The sequence below is a fragment of the Vulpes lagopus genome, chromosome 5 (genome assembly GCF_018345385.1).
Source record: "Vulpes lagopus strain Blue_001 chromosome 5, ASM1834538v1, whole genome shotgun sequence".
NCBI classification, from domain to species: domain Eukaryota; kingdom Metazoa; phylum Chordata; class Mammalia; order Carnivora; family Canidae; genus Vulpes; species Vulpes lagopus.
In genome coordinates this window covers 2,741,783-2,753,019 of record NC_054828.1, presented here as the reverse complement: position 1 = coordinate 2,753,019, position 11,237 = coordinate 2,741,783, and the positions used below count along the sequence as shown (strand labels likewise).

The 11,237-nt window shown below is 52.8% G+C and overlaps 1 pseudogene; it reads right to left on the bottom strand.

Moving 5' to 3' along the window:
* Positions 1-7,615: 7,615 nt before the first annotated feature.
* On the bottom strand, positions 7,616-8,621 carry LOC121491256 (annotated as a pseudogene).
* Positions 8,622-11,237: the final 2,616 nt, after the last annotated feature.

Here is an 11,237-nt window from a genome sequence, read left to right as displayed (position 1 = left end):
CCAGCAAGTGCACATTTAAAAGAAAGGGTGAGCGTTGTCACTGTCCCTTATGCCCCCTGGACCCTGAGTTGGCTCCTGCTGTGACAAATGACCACAAACTTGCAGGCTTAAGACCACATCCGTTTGTTACAGCACCGTGTCCGCAGGTTAGAAGTCTGTGCAGGGCTGAGCTGGGCTCTTTGCTCAGGGGCCTTGCAAAGCTGGAATCCAGATGTTGCCCAGCCCGCATTCCTTCATAACTTGGGGTTCTCTTTCAAGCTCACATGATTGTCTGCAGAATTCAGTATTTTGCAACAGCAGGTCTGAGGCCCCTGATTTTATTTTATTATTATTATTATTATTATTTTATTATTTTATTATTTTATTTTTTCCTGGCTGCTCTCAACTCTCAGCCTCCTCAGTTCCTTGCTCTCTGACCCACCCAGGAAGGACCTGGTCACTTTTGAGGACTCCCCTGATTAAGCCAGGCCCACCCAGGATGATCTTCTTTTTGTTTAACTGCAAGCCCGCAGATCGGGGACGGCAGCCACCTGTGCGGGTCTCTTCCACCGCATGCTGCGCCGTGCTCACAGGACTGCCATCCCATCACATCCCTAAGTGCTGCCCACACTCGGGAGGCTGTCTACACCAGGGACTGGAGACCTCAGGGCTGTGTCAGCACGCTGCCTGCTGCCGTGCCCTAGTGGAGCCCGTGGTTCCGAGCAGAGAAGCATGCGGTCTCATTAGGGGTTATTTCTGGGCAGAGCCACCCGTGAGTCTGCAGCTCGGCACTCCACGCTTCTGTGACCCAATGCACTTTGGTTGATGGTGTGCACGACCAGAAAGGATCATGGGAATCAGCCTATTATTTTATTTTATTTTTTTTGCCCCCTTCCATCCAAAGCAGTTCCTTGACAGAAGCAAAGTTGGAGCTGAGTCTCCATAACAGTGAACAAAGTATTTGGAAAAGCCGCACCTGACGTTCTTGGGAAGGTGATGCAGGCAGGCCAGGCTCTTACGCAGCTGGACTTAGCGTCTACTTCTCCGAGGGCAGATTTCTGCCCCCCCCCCGCCCCTGAGAAGGTGCGATACCCCCACCTGCCGATGGTTGCTGGCATCCCGGGTGATTGGAGCCAGGTCAGGGCCTTAGAGTTGGCCACTGCTGACGGTGAGATCTGGGCTCTCCACAGACGTGGCCTTCAGCCCCTCACGGGGCCAGCTTTGCCTCCAAGATCACGCGCCCCTAACCCGCTGGGGAAGCATGGGGGGGGTGGCTGGGGGAGGGAGACTCTCAGGCTCACCCCTGCAGACCGTGCCCACCAGGACCCGCATATTCTCATCACCTTCCCCTGAACATTCTGTCCCCAGCCTTCCCTCTTGTTCCTTGGGGTCCTCAGATGCCCAGTCAAACCATTAGCCACATGAATAGCCACCCTTCTGGGTCTGTCCCCTTCCCAGTGGACCGTGACGTGTGCCCCTGCACACCCTGCCCGTCACCAATTCCCGTTCTCTGCTCCCCGCGCTGCTCGCAGGGTGGGCTGCTGATGCCCGCGTGGCCTTCCGTGGGCTCGGGTGGGCTACGGGGCAAGGTGGTTGGCGGGCCAGATGGTCATTTTATCTCAGCTGCTTGCAGGGAGGCCTGACACTTGACCTCGGCAAATTCCAACCCCGTCAGTGTCCCCGAGGGACCTGTGTCTCCTTCATTCATTTGACGGATATGTGCTGGGTGCCTACCTCGCGTCCAGGCCTTGACCCCTTGCTGCTAAGCACAGAACGGGGACGTCGCTGCTGTCCTAGCCCTGGAGGAGCCAGGGAGGGAGCCATTGAAAAGAATAATAAAGTCGAGCTATGTCATCAATTACTATTGTGGGGCGCCGGGGTGGCTCCGTTGGTTGAGCCTCTGACTCTTGATCTCAGCTCAGTTCCTGATCTCAGGGTCGTGAGTTCAAGCCCTGCGTCTCCTTAATCGATTAGCCCCGTGACAGTGGAGGAAGGGAGGGTGCTCGCTCTTACTGAGGAGCGTCCCTTGTGCATGGGGCGTGCAAGCCAGGTACCGGGTCCCTTCTCCTTGTCCTGCCCTGTCACCGCTGTGCTACGTGGCCAGTGTGTCACGGCACCCCCTCCAACCGCACAGCTTTGGCCTGCGGCATGTCTCCCTAGGGCGCAGAGATGCCCACGTGTCTCCCTGCTTCTCGTTTTACCCTTCCCGTCACGTTCTTTCCAGGCAGCCAGAAGGGAGTTCGGGAAACTGCAAATCTGCTCCCGTCCTTGGTCTGCTGGAGCGCTCATCTCTCCGAGTGCCTCCCGGAGGCGGCCGCAGCCCCTGGCATGCTTGAGAGGCCGCCGTCCCCGCCCTCCTTGCCGCCCTCGTGGCATCCCTGGCATCCCGCGTTCCACCCACACCAGGCCCCCTGCAGCCCCCGACCACCCCGTGCTGCTTGCAGCCTGCGCTTTCGGAAGGCTGCCCTCCGCCTGCAGCGCGCTCTCCCCCCAGCCCTGGACCTGAACAGCTTCTCTTCCCTTTTCAGCCCATATTCAGCCATCACCCTCTGCACCAAGGCTCTTTTGAAAACCCCAAATAGAGATAATCACCCCTCTTTCGAGTTCTTTCCGTGCCTCCCACATCCTGTAGCCACTACACACATCACTTTGGACATAATTACCTGTTTACAGTGGAGTTGTATCTTGTAAAGAGTTTGGTTCTGAAGTCACCTAAGAGGTGAAAATTGCTCATAATCAGAATTACTCCTAAAATTCCCTCCACTTGCCCCTAAAAGGCAATGCCCATGGTTTTGTGTCAATAGCATTTCCCAGCTCCCCTGGCCTGGTTCATCAGGGCTTCGCTGAGACACTCAAGAACTTTCCATTTTTTTCATGGGTGTTGAGGGAGAGTCTTCACTGGCCTCCTTGTCCACCTCTGTCAACAACTGCAGAAAATCTGGGATCCTGTGTTCTCTACAGGGGGCTCGCTGGTGGGCTTTGGCCAGCCCAGGCTTGTCCTGGCTGTGGTCCGTGCTCTGTGGCCTTCACGTCCTGTGGCCTTCACATCTGTGACCTTCACGTCTGTGGCCTATACCACCCGTGGCCTTCACGTCCCGTGGCCTTCACATCCCATGGCCTTCACGTCCCATGGCCTTCACATCCTGTGGCCTATACTTCCTGAGGCATTCACGTCCCATGGCCTTCACCTCCCGTGGCCTTCACCTCCCATGGCCTTCATGTCCCATGTCCTTCACCTGCTGTGGCCTTCACATCCTGCAGCCTTCACCTCCCACAGCCTTCACGTACTATGGCCTATACCTCCCATGGCATTCATGTCCTGTGGCCTTCACGTCCCGCAGCCTATATGTCCTGCGGCCTACATGTCCCATATGGCCTTCACGTCCTGTGGCCTTCGTGTTCTGCAGCCTTCACATCCTGTTGCTTATACCTCCCGTGGCCCTCACATTCCGTGGCCTTCACATCCTGCCACCTATACCTCCTGCGGCATTCATGCCCCATGGCCTTCACATCCCATGGCCTTCATGTCCTGTGGCCTTCACCTGCTGTGGCCTTCACCTCCTGTGGCCTTCATGTCCCACAGCCTTCATGTCCCGTGGCCTATACGTTCCGTGGCCTACATGTCCCAGGCCTTCATATCCCATGGCCTATACTTCCTGTGGCCTTCGCTTCCCATGGCCTTCATGTCTCATGGGCTTCACGTCCCGTGGCCTTCACGTCCCGTGGCCTATATGTCCCATGGCCTTCATGTCCCCTGGTCTTCACATCCTACAGCCTTCACATTCCATGGCCTTCACATCCCACAGCCTATATGTCCCATGGCCTTCATGTCCCTTGGCTTTCATGTCCCATGACCTGTATATCCTGTGGCCTTCACGTTCCACGGCCTTCATGTCCTGCAGCCTTCACCTCCTGTGGCCTTCACGTCCCATGGCCTGCACTCACTGAGCACCACGGCGGCTGGGCCTCCCCTCTCCCTCCCTGGCCCCCTCCTCCAGTGGGTAGGTTCAAGGAGCACCTGACGTGGACCCACATGGGTACCTTGTGCCCCCACTAGACTGTAAGTTCCCCGAGAGCAGAAACAACGTGTTGCTCATTGTCAGCGGCCCCGCAGCAAGCCACTGCGGACACAGTACCTATATCAGGGCTTGTCTTTGCTGCCTGATAAGGGAGGAACTCTCGGGTTGTTAATTAATACGCCTGAGACTGAGCTGCATTCCTGCGGGCTGAGCTTCTGCAGAGCTGTGAGTGATGGTAGCTCAGAAGGGGCAGTATTTCTCTCCCGTTTGTCCCCTCTTTCTTTACGGCTGTGTTATATTGCTCTGTGCGGTTGTTATTAGGATGCACTCTCTTTATTACTCCAAAGTCTAACCTTTCAAAGTCTGCGCGGTGCTCACGGATTAAACGATAAATTTCACCGTAATAATCTCATTTAATTTCCTTATAAACCAGCATTTCCTGATACATGCTTATTGACGTGTGCTATAAATATGCTTTCTATACATTTTTCAAATCCCACTGCTTAAGCTTTTGAGAAAATGACCCTGAACTCAGGGAGAAACAGGAGGAGGAGGAGGAGAGTTACGCCAAATCATTAGTAACTGGGGTGTTTGCTCCAAGGTGAGGATCGAGACACTTTCTACACCACCTCTGCCCAGCACCCGATTTCTGCAAAAACAGATGGCTTCCTGTCTTCAAATCTGTGAACCGGGAGGTGTGGCGTGGAGATTTGCATTAAACATTTTGAGATGCAAGGCAACGAATGTTGTAAATAGACACCAAGAAGCTCAATCTATACTCAGCCCAAACGTTTATTTCTGATCATATGGCTCTTCCGATCTGAAGACACAGTTGATGGATGACCTGCTCCGTCAGGACCCTCCCCTCCCCCATTGCAGGTCTCTACCCTGGTTAATGTAGCCTTCGGGCCATGACACACTTGCTGACTCCATAGACCTCTGTGCAGCATTTGTCTTTGGTGGTGACAGCAGCAGTCAACGAGGAGGGAGCTCTTTTGTTTTCTGTTAATGTGCTTGGGTGAAAGCTGCTCTGAGAGGCAGCCTACGTTTTGTCCATCCAGCAGAGCCATCTAGGGATAACGTGTGCTCCCTCTTGTCTTAGAACTCTGGGATTTAGAGTCTTCGCTGGTGTTGTTCGGTGTAGAATGCTAAGCTCAAAGCATTCTCCTGCAGGGTTGTTTTTAAAAAGATTTTATTTATTTATTCATGGGAGACAGAGAGAGAGGCAGAGACACAGGCAGAGGGAGAAGCAGGCTCCACACAGGGAGCCCAGTGCAGGACTCGATCCCGGGACCCCGGGATCACGCCCTGAGCTGAAGGCAGACACTCAACCACTGAGCCATGCAGGCGTCCCACCTGAAGGATTTTGAAGATACAACATGCCGCCTTCCCCAAAGTCACTGTGGATGAGAAACTGTCAGCCCTCCTCTCTGCCCATTCCTCCTCCTTTTCCTCTCCTCCTCCCCTCTTCCTCCATCCCCCCGCCCCCCTGCCCTGCCCCACTCAGTTGGTAATCTGTATTTTGTCTTTGGTTGCCCTAACGATGCTTCATTTGCTTTGTTGTTGTTGTTCACATTGCCTGATGTCAGGTCCAGGTGTGCATTTAGTTTTAATTATTCCATTTACAACTAGATGAGCCCCTTCAGCTTGATGACTGGGGCCTTTTCAGTTCTGGAAATCACTTAGCCATTATCATCTACCTTATTCTCCTTCTGCTTGCCATCTGGAGTTCATTAGACCTGCACCACGTCAGAATCACATTAGTCCCATGGTTCCCTAGGGCCCCACGGTCATATTTTCACACCCCCTGCCTCTCTGTGCTCCTTCTAGATGATTTCCTCACTTCAATCTTCCAGTCTGAGAATTCTCTTTTCAGCTACTTTGATCTACCATTTGAGTGATTAATTGACTTTTCACATTCAATGATACTATTTTTCCTTCTGAGAAATTCTGTGTGGCTGCATTTCTCAAACCTGGTTGTTCTTTTTAGAATCTCATTCTTTTCCCTGTGGTTTCTGGCTGTATTTCATCTCCTCAACTGTTTTTAACCTAATGATTTTATGGTTTTACCAGATTCTGATATTTTATGTCCTCGGGATGCTGTTTCCAATTATTCTCTGGATTCGGTAAGAGGGTTATGTGTCCCTGCTGTAGCCAGGTGATGTGTGATGCTTCCCATCCTACTGACATCAGCTCAGGAATCACTTTAGCTAAATGCATGTGAGCAGAAGTGCTGCATTTCAGCAGCAAGCTTAGGCACCGCTGCATACAGGGACCATCAAATGGTTTCCTCTCTTCCATGAGAACACATCTCAAATAAGGCTGTTCATACAGCCTGGAGGTTAGAATGGGCACACAGAACAGAGCCAAGCCACCCCACAGCTGCTGCTCCTGAGAAATTATGTGAGAGAGGAGAGTTATTTCTCTAGATCATGGGATTTGGGGATTGTTTGTTACACAACACAACCTAGTATTGTTTGTTACACAACACAACCTAGCCCCACAAGGACAGGGACCATTCACATCCTACTTACTGTCATCCTTGGTGTCTAGGACAGTGCCCAGGATATGGAGAGTTTCACCCAGCAGCAGTGGGCCCCTGGGTGGCTCAGTGGTTGAATGTCTGCCTCCAGCTCAGGTTGTGACCCCAGGGTCCTAGGATCAAGTCCCACATCGGGGCCCCCACGGGAACCCTGCTTCTCCCTCTGCCTATGTCTCTGCCTTTCTCTCTGTGTCTCTCATGAGTAAATAAATAAAATCTTAAAAAAAAATAAAACAGGTGCTAACTTTGCCTTTGTGGTATCTGTTCACACTCACTTCTGGTGGATTAGTTACTTACTCATATGGTTTGTAATTGTTTATTGGGAGTTTATATTCACTGTGAATTATTTTTTTTTTAGCTGTGGGGTGTCATGGACTCTGGGTGGTAGGTGTGTCCCCACCAAAAATGTTTTCTTTCTTTCCTTTCTTCTGCCACAGGACCCCCAGTTCTCATTGGTCTGAGATTTTTTTTTTTTTTTAAGGACCTTTATTCCACATTGACCTTGTAAGTTCAGACCTCACATCTGTATATGGCCAAGGCTTATGTGTTTAATGTTCATGAGATCTTTGTTTCTGACTGGAGCTGGATGCAGACGTGGCCTCCCTTGTCAGTTCTCTATTTTGCAGGCATTTCTGTCCACCTCTCAGGGTAGATCAGCCCATCTTGGGCCCTACCCTCTGCAGGTGTGTCAGTGTCTGTGTCCTGCCCCAGTTCGAGGCCATGTCCTCCGCCCTGTATGGGCACGCATGTCCTAGCCTCTAGCTGCTGGGGCTTACATTTGCTCAGCTACCCCTGCAATGCACTGGCTTCAGGTTCCTGGGTCCTTTTCTTTCAATATTGACTATATTTGTAGCTTTTTTTTTTTTTTTTTTAGCTGGGCACAGTATACTTTATTGATGGTACCTGACAAGGTAGGGCTCCCCAAGTCCCTCCCCTTCCTTGGGGTCTAGGATGTAAATTGGAGGTCAGGAGATTCTCAGTGTGCTGGGGGATTAAGTTGGGGCAGGGACTCCCCAGCAGCTTAGGGCCTCTCTCTTCCTCTTGTTCTTGCTGGGGCTGGTGGTCCAGGAGGCTCTTACTCCTTGGAGGCCATGTGGATCATGAGGTCCACCACCCAGTTGCTGTAGCCAAATTCATTGTCATACCAGGAAATGAGCTTGACGAAGTGGTCATTGAGGGCAATGCCAGCCCCGGCATTGAAGGTGGAAGAGTGGGTGTCACTGTTGAAGTTGCAGGAGACAACCTGGTCCTCAGTGTAGCCCAGGATGCTCTTGAGGGGGCCCTCCCATGCCTGCTTCACCACCTTTTTGATGTTGTCATATTTGGCAGCTTTCTCCAGGTGGTAGGTCAGATCCACAACTGACACATTGGGCATGGGGTCACAGAAGGCCATGCCAGTGAGCTTCCTGTTCAGCTCAGGGATGACCTTGCCCACAGCCTTGGCGGCGCGGGTGGAAGCAGGGATGATGTTCTGGGCAGCCCCTTGGCCGTCACGCCACAGCTTCCCAGAGGGGCTGTCCACGGTCTTCTGGGTGGCAGTGACGGCATGGATGGTGGTCATGAGGCCCTCCACGATGCCGAAGTGGTCATGGATGACTTTGGCCAGAGGAGCCAAGCAGTTGGTGGTGCAGGAGGCATTGCTGACAATCTTGAGGGAGTTGTCATACTTCTTGTGGTTCACACCCATCACAAACATGGGGGCATCAGCAGAAGGAGCAGAGATGATGACCCTCTTGGCCCCGCCCTTCAAGTGAGCCCCAGCCTTCTCCATGGTGATGAAGACTCCAGTGGATTCCACAACATACTCAGCACCAGCATCACCCCATTTGATGTTAGTGGGATCTCGTTCCCGAAGATGGAGATGGACTTCCCATTGATGGCAAGTTTCCCATTCTCAGCCTTGACTGTGCCGTGGAATTTGCCATGGGTAAAATCATACTGGAACATGTACACCATGAAGTTGAGGTCAATGAAGGGGTCATTGATGGCAACAATATCCACTTTGCCAGAGTTAAAAGCAGCCCTCGTGACCAGGGGCCCAATCCTGAATGGCCAAATATGTTCATTCTGACCTTCACCATCATGTCTCGGGGACACGGCTGGCACTGCACCAGAAGATGCGGCTGTCTGTTGAACAGGGAGGAGCAGAGAGCCATAACTTTTAAAAATTAAGCTTTACCCATGTTTTCTTTGTTTTGTACTGGGGGAGCAAGGGAGCTGCCCGGGTCAGCACTTCCTGCTCACCTAATTGTTTACCTGCCCCCTGAGAGTCAAACCCCACAAGGACAGGGACCATTCACATCCTACTTACTGTCATCCTTGGTGTCTAGGACAGTGCCCAGGACATGGAGAGTTTCATCAGATATTTGCCAATTGATTCAGTAAATGGGAATTTAAAAAAAGGTAGAAAGGGACGAGCAGAGGGTGGCCAATGGCTGCTGTGTCATGACCCTGCTCCTCCGTCCTTCCCATCACTTGGGCTGTCACAGAATGGTTTGTGCAGCAGTTGGGAAAGGATTGGAAAAATGCCATGAGGAACAAAGGTTTTTTTTCCCCTTCTTTCCAGGGGCTAGCCTGGGATGTTTCTACTTGTTATCGTGGGAGCCAGAGCAAACCCTGACCCCCGTGGAGTGGTTCCCACTGCCATGGATGAGGGCGTGCAGATGGGTAATTACAACCTCGTTTGGTAAGGGCTCTGACAGAGGGGAGAGCGGGGAGTTAGAGACAGGAGGGAGGATGTGCCCAGGAAGAGTTCCTAGAGGAGGCGGCACCGTGACTTGAGTCGAGACAGATTCTGGGCATTTGTCAGGTGGTTACAGACAGGGGAGGACGGGAGAGGGCATCCCTGATGGGGACGTGACACATGGCAGGCTTTGCGGGTAAGAGCATGGGGTGTGTTCTAGGAATCATCAGGCTGGGCAGAGTTTTAATATTTTCAGGCCATGCAAGTCTCCCTTTCCACACGTAGGTATTAATTTTCTCAGATTAGGGACGCCTGGGTAGCTCAGCAGTGGAGTGTCTGCCTTTGACCCAGGGCGTGATCTTGGAGTCCCGGGATTGAGTCCGCATCGGGCTCCCCGCAGGGAGCCTGCTTCTCCCTCTGCCTGTGTCTCTGCCTCTCCCTGTGTTTCTCATGAATAAATAAATTAAAAATCTTTAAAATTTTTTTTCTCAGATTACTCTCATTCAACCTCTTTAAAAAATGCAGACTCTCTTTTCAGAAGGGCTGCATTTGCTCCGTGTCCAGCATGAAGAGAAGGGGAGTGACTTACGAGGCCAGGTTCATGAGGAGAAGATGGATGGTTTCCAGGTGTCCCTAGAACTTTCTGGGCTGGCTCTGCCGCAGGCCACCCCCCCACCCCCGGGACATCTGTAGTGGAGGCTTTTGTGCAAGTGGTCCTTGGGGTCTGAGAGGATGAAGCTGGCTCCGGGCAGACACGGGCCCCATCTCAGCCTGGCCCCGTGGTGCTTGGTGGCCAAGGGCCGTGGTCAGCCCCCTTCGGGGGGCTAAAAAGGTCCTCTATTTGATGGGTTTTTTAAAAAGACTTTATTTATTTATTCATGAGAGACGCAGAGAGAGAGGCAGAGACACAGGCAGAGGGAGAAGCAGGTTCCACGCAGGGAGCCCGACTTGGGACTCGATCCTGGGTCTCCAGGATCAGGCCCTGGGCTGAAGGCAGGCGCTAAACCACTGAGCCATTGGGGCTGCCCGACGGGGTTGTTTTAAATGCCACGGAGCACATGGACAGCACTGGCTACATCTAAGTTTTTGTGTTATTATCACTGATATAGTTTGAACCGAGTTTCTCTTCTTTCCCATCCTTGACCTGTTAACATTTTATTTAATTTTATTGACACCTGTCTGTGAGGGTCCAGGGAGAGGCCACTGGCCGGGTCTCCCCTCTCCAGGGGCTCTCAGGGCAGATGAGGTGGCTGCACTTTCAGCAGCTGTGGAGCCCCTGCCCGGGGGTGGGGGGCGCCCACCATCCTGCCCACGGGGAGGACGTGGTGAGGACCACCAGGTAATCCAGCCCGTGCACCACTTATTAACTTTGACTTGTAAATTAAAACACCCAGTGGTACAATTAGGGATGAGTGAAGGGAAATGAGAATCTGCCTTTCTTTTTCCCAGCCTCGAGTCAGAACCCCGACAACCCTAAATAAAAGTTGAAAAAATTCAATTACTATGCAGATGGATTTTACTTATCTCCCTCTTCTGTCATTTTCCTTCTAAATCCAACGTGAGGAGCCTCGGCTGCACCTTGGGAGGGACTTTCGGCCCATGTCTGAGATGAGCCGCCCCTGGTCCCCAGGGCACCCCAAGCTGCGCCCATGCTCCCCGACCACACTCTGCGTCCCACTTTCTGCATCTCCGAGCCCGGCGGCCAGGATGTGCTTGGGCCTCGCTCGGGAGACTGACCCCCACCAAGCGCACCTGCACGAAGGCCGCTACCCTGCGAGTCCAGGGGCGCCCAGATCCGGATGGATGCCGCCCTTCTGCAGTTGGTGCCAGTGTGCTCCTGGGCTTGGGCAGCAGATCGCCAAGGGGCTGGAACCAAGAGAAAGGGAGAAGAGCCTCTCCTCCAGGAAGCCCTCCCTGCGTCCCCGGTGGGATCAGACAGAGCCACCCCCTCTCCTTGCCTCACTCTGGTGCCCGCCTCGTGTCTTGTCCTGCGTGCGACTGCAGTTTTCCTCCC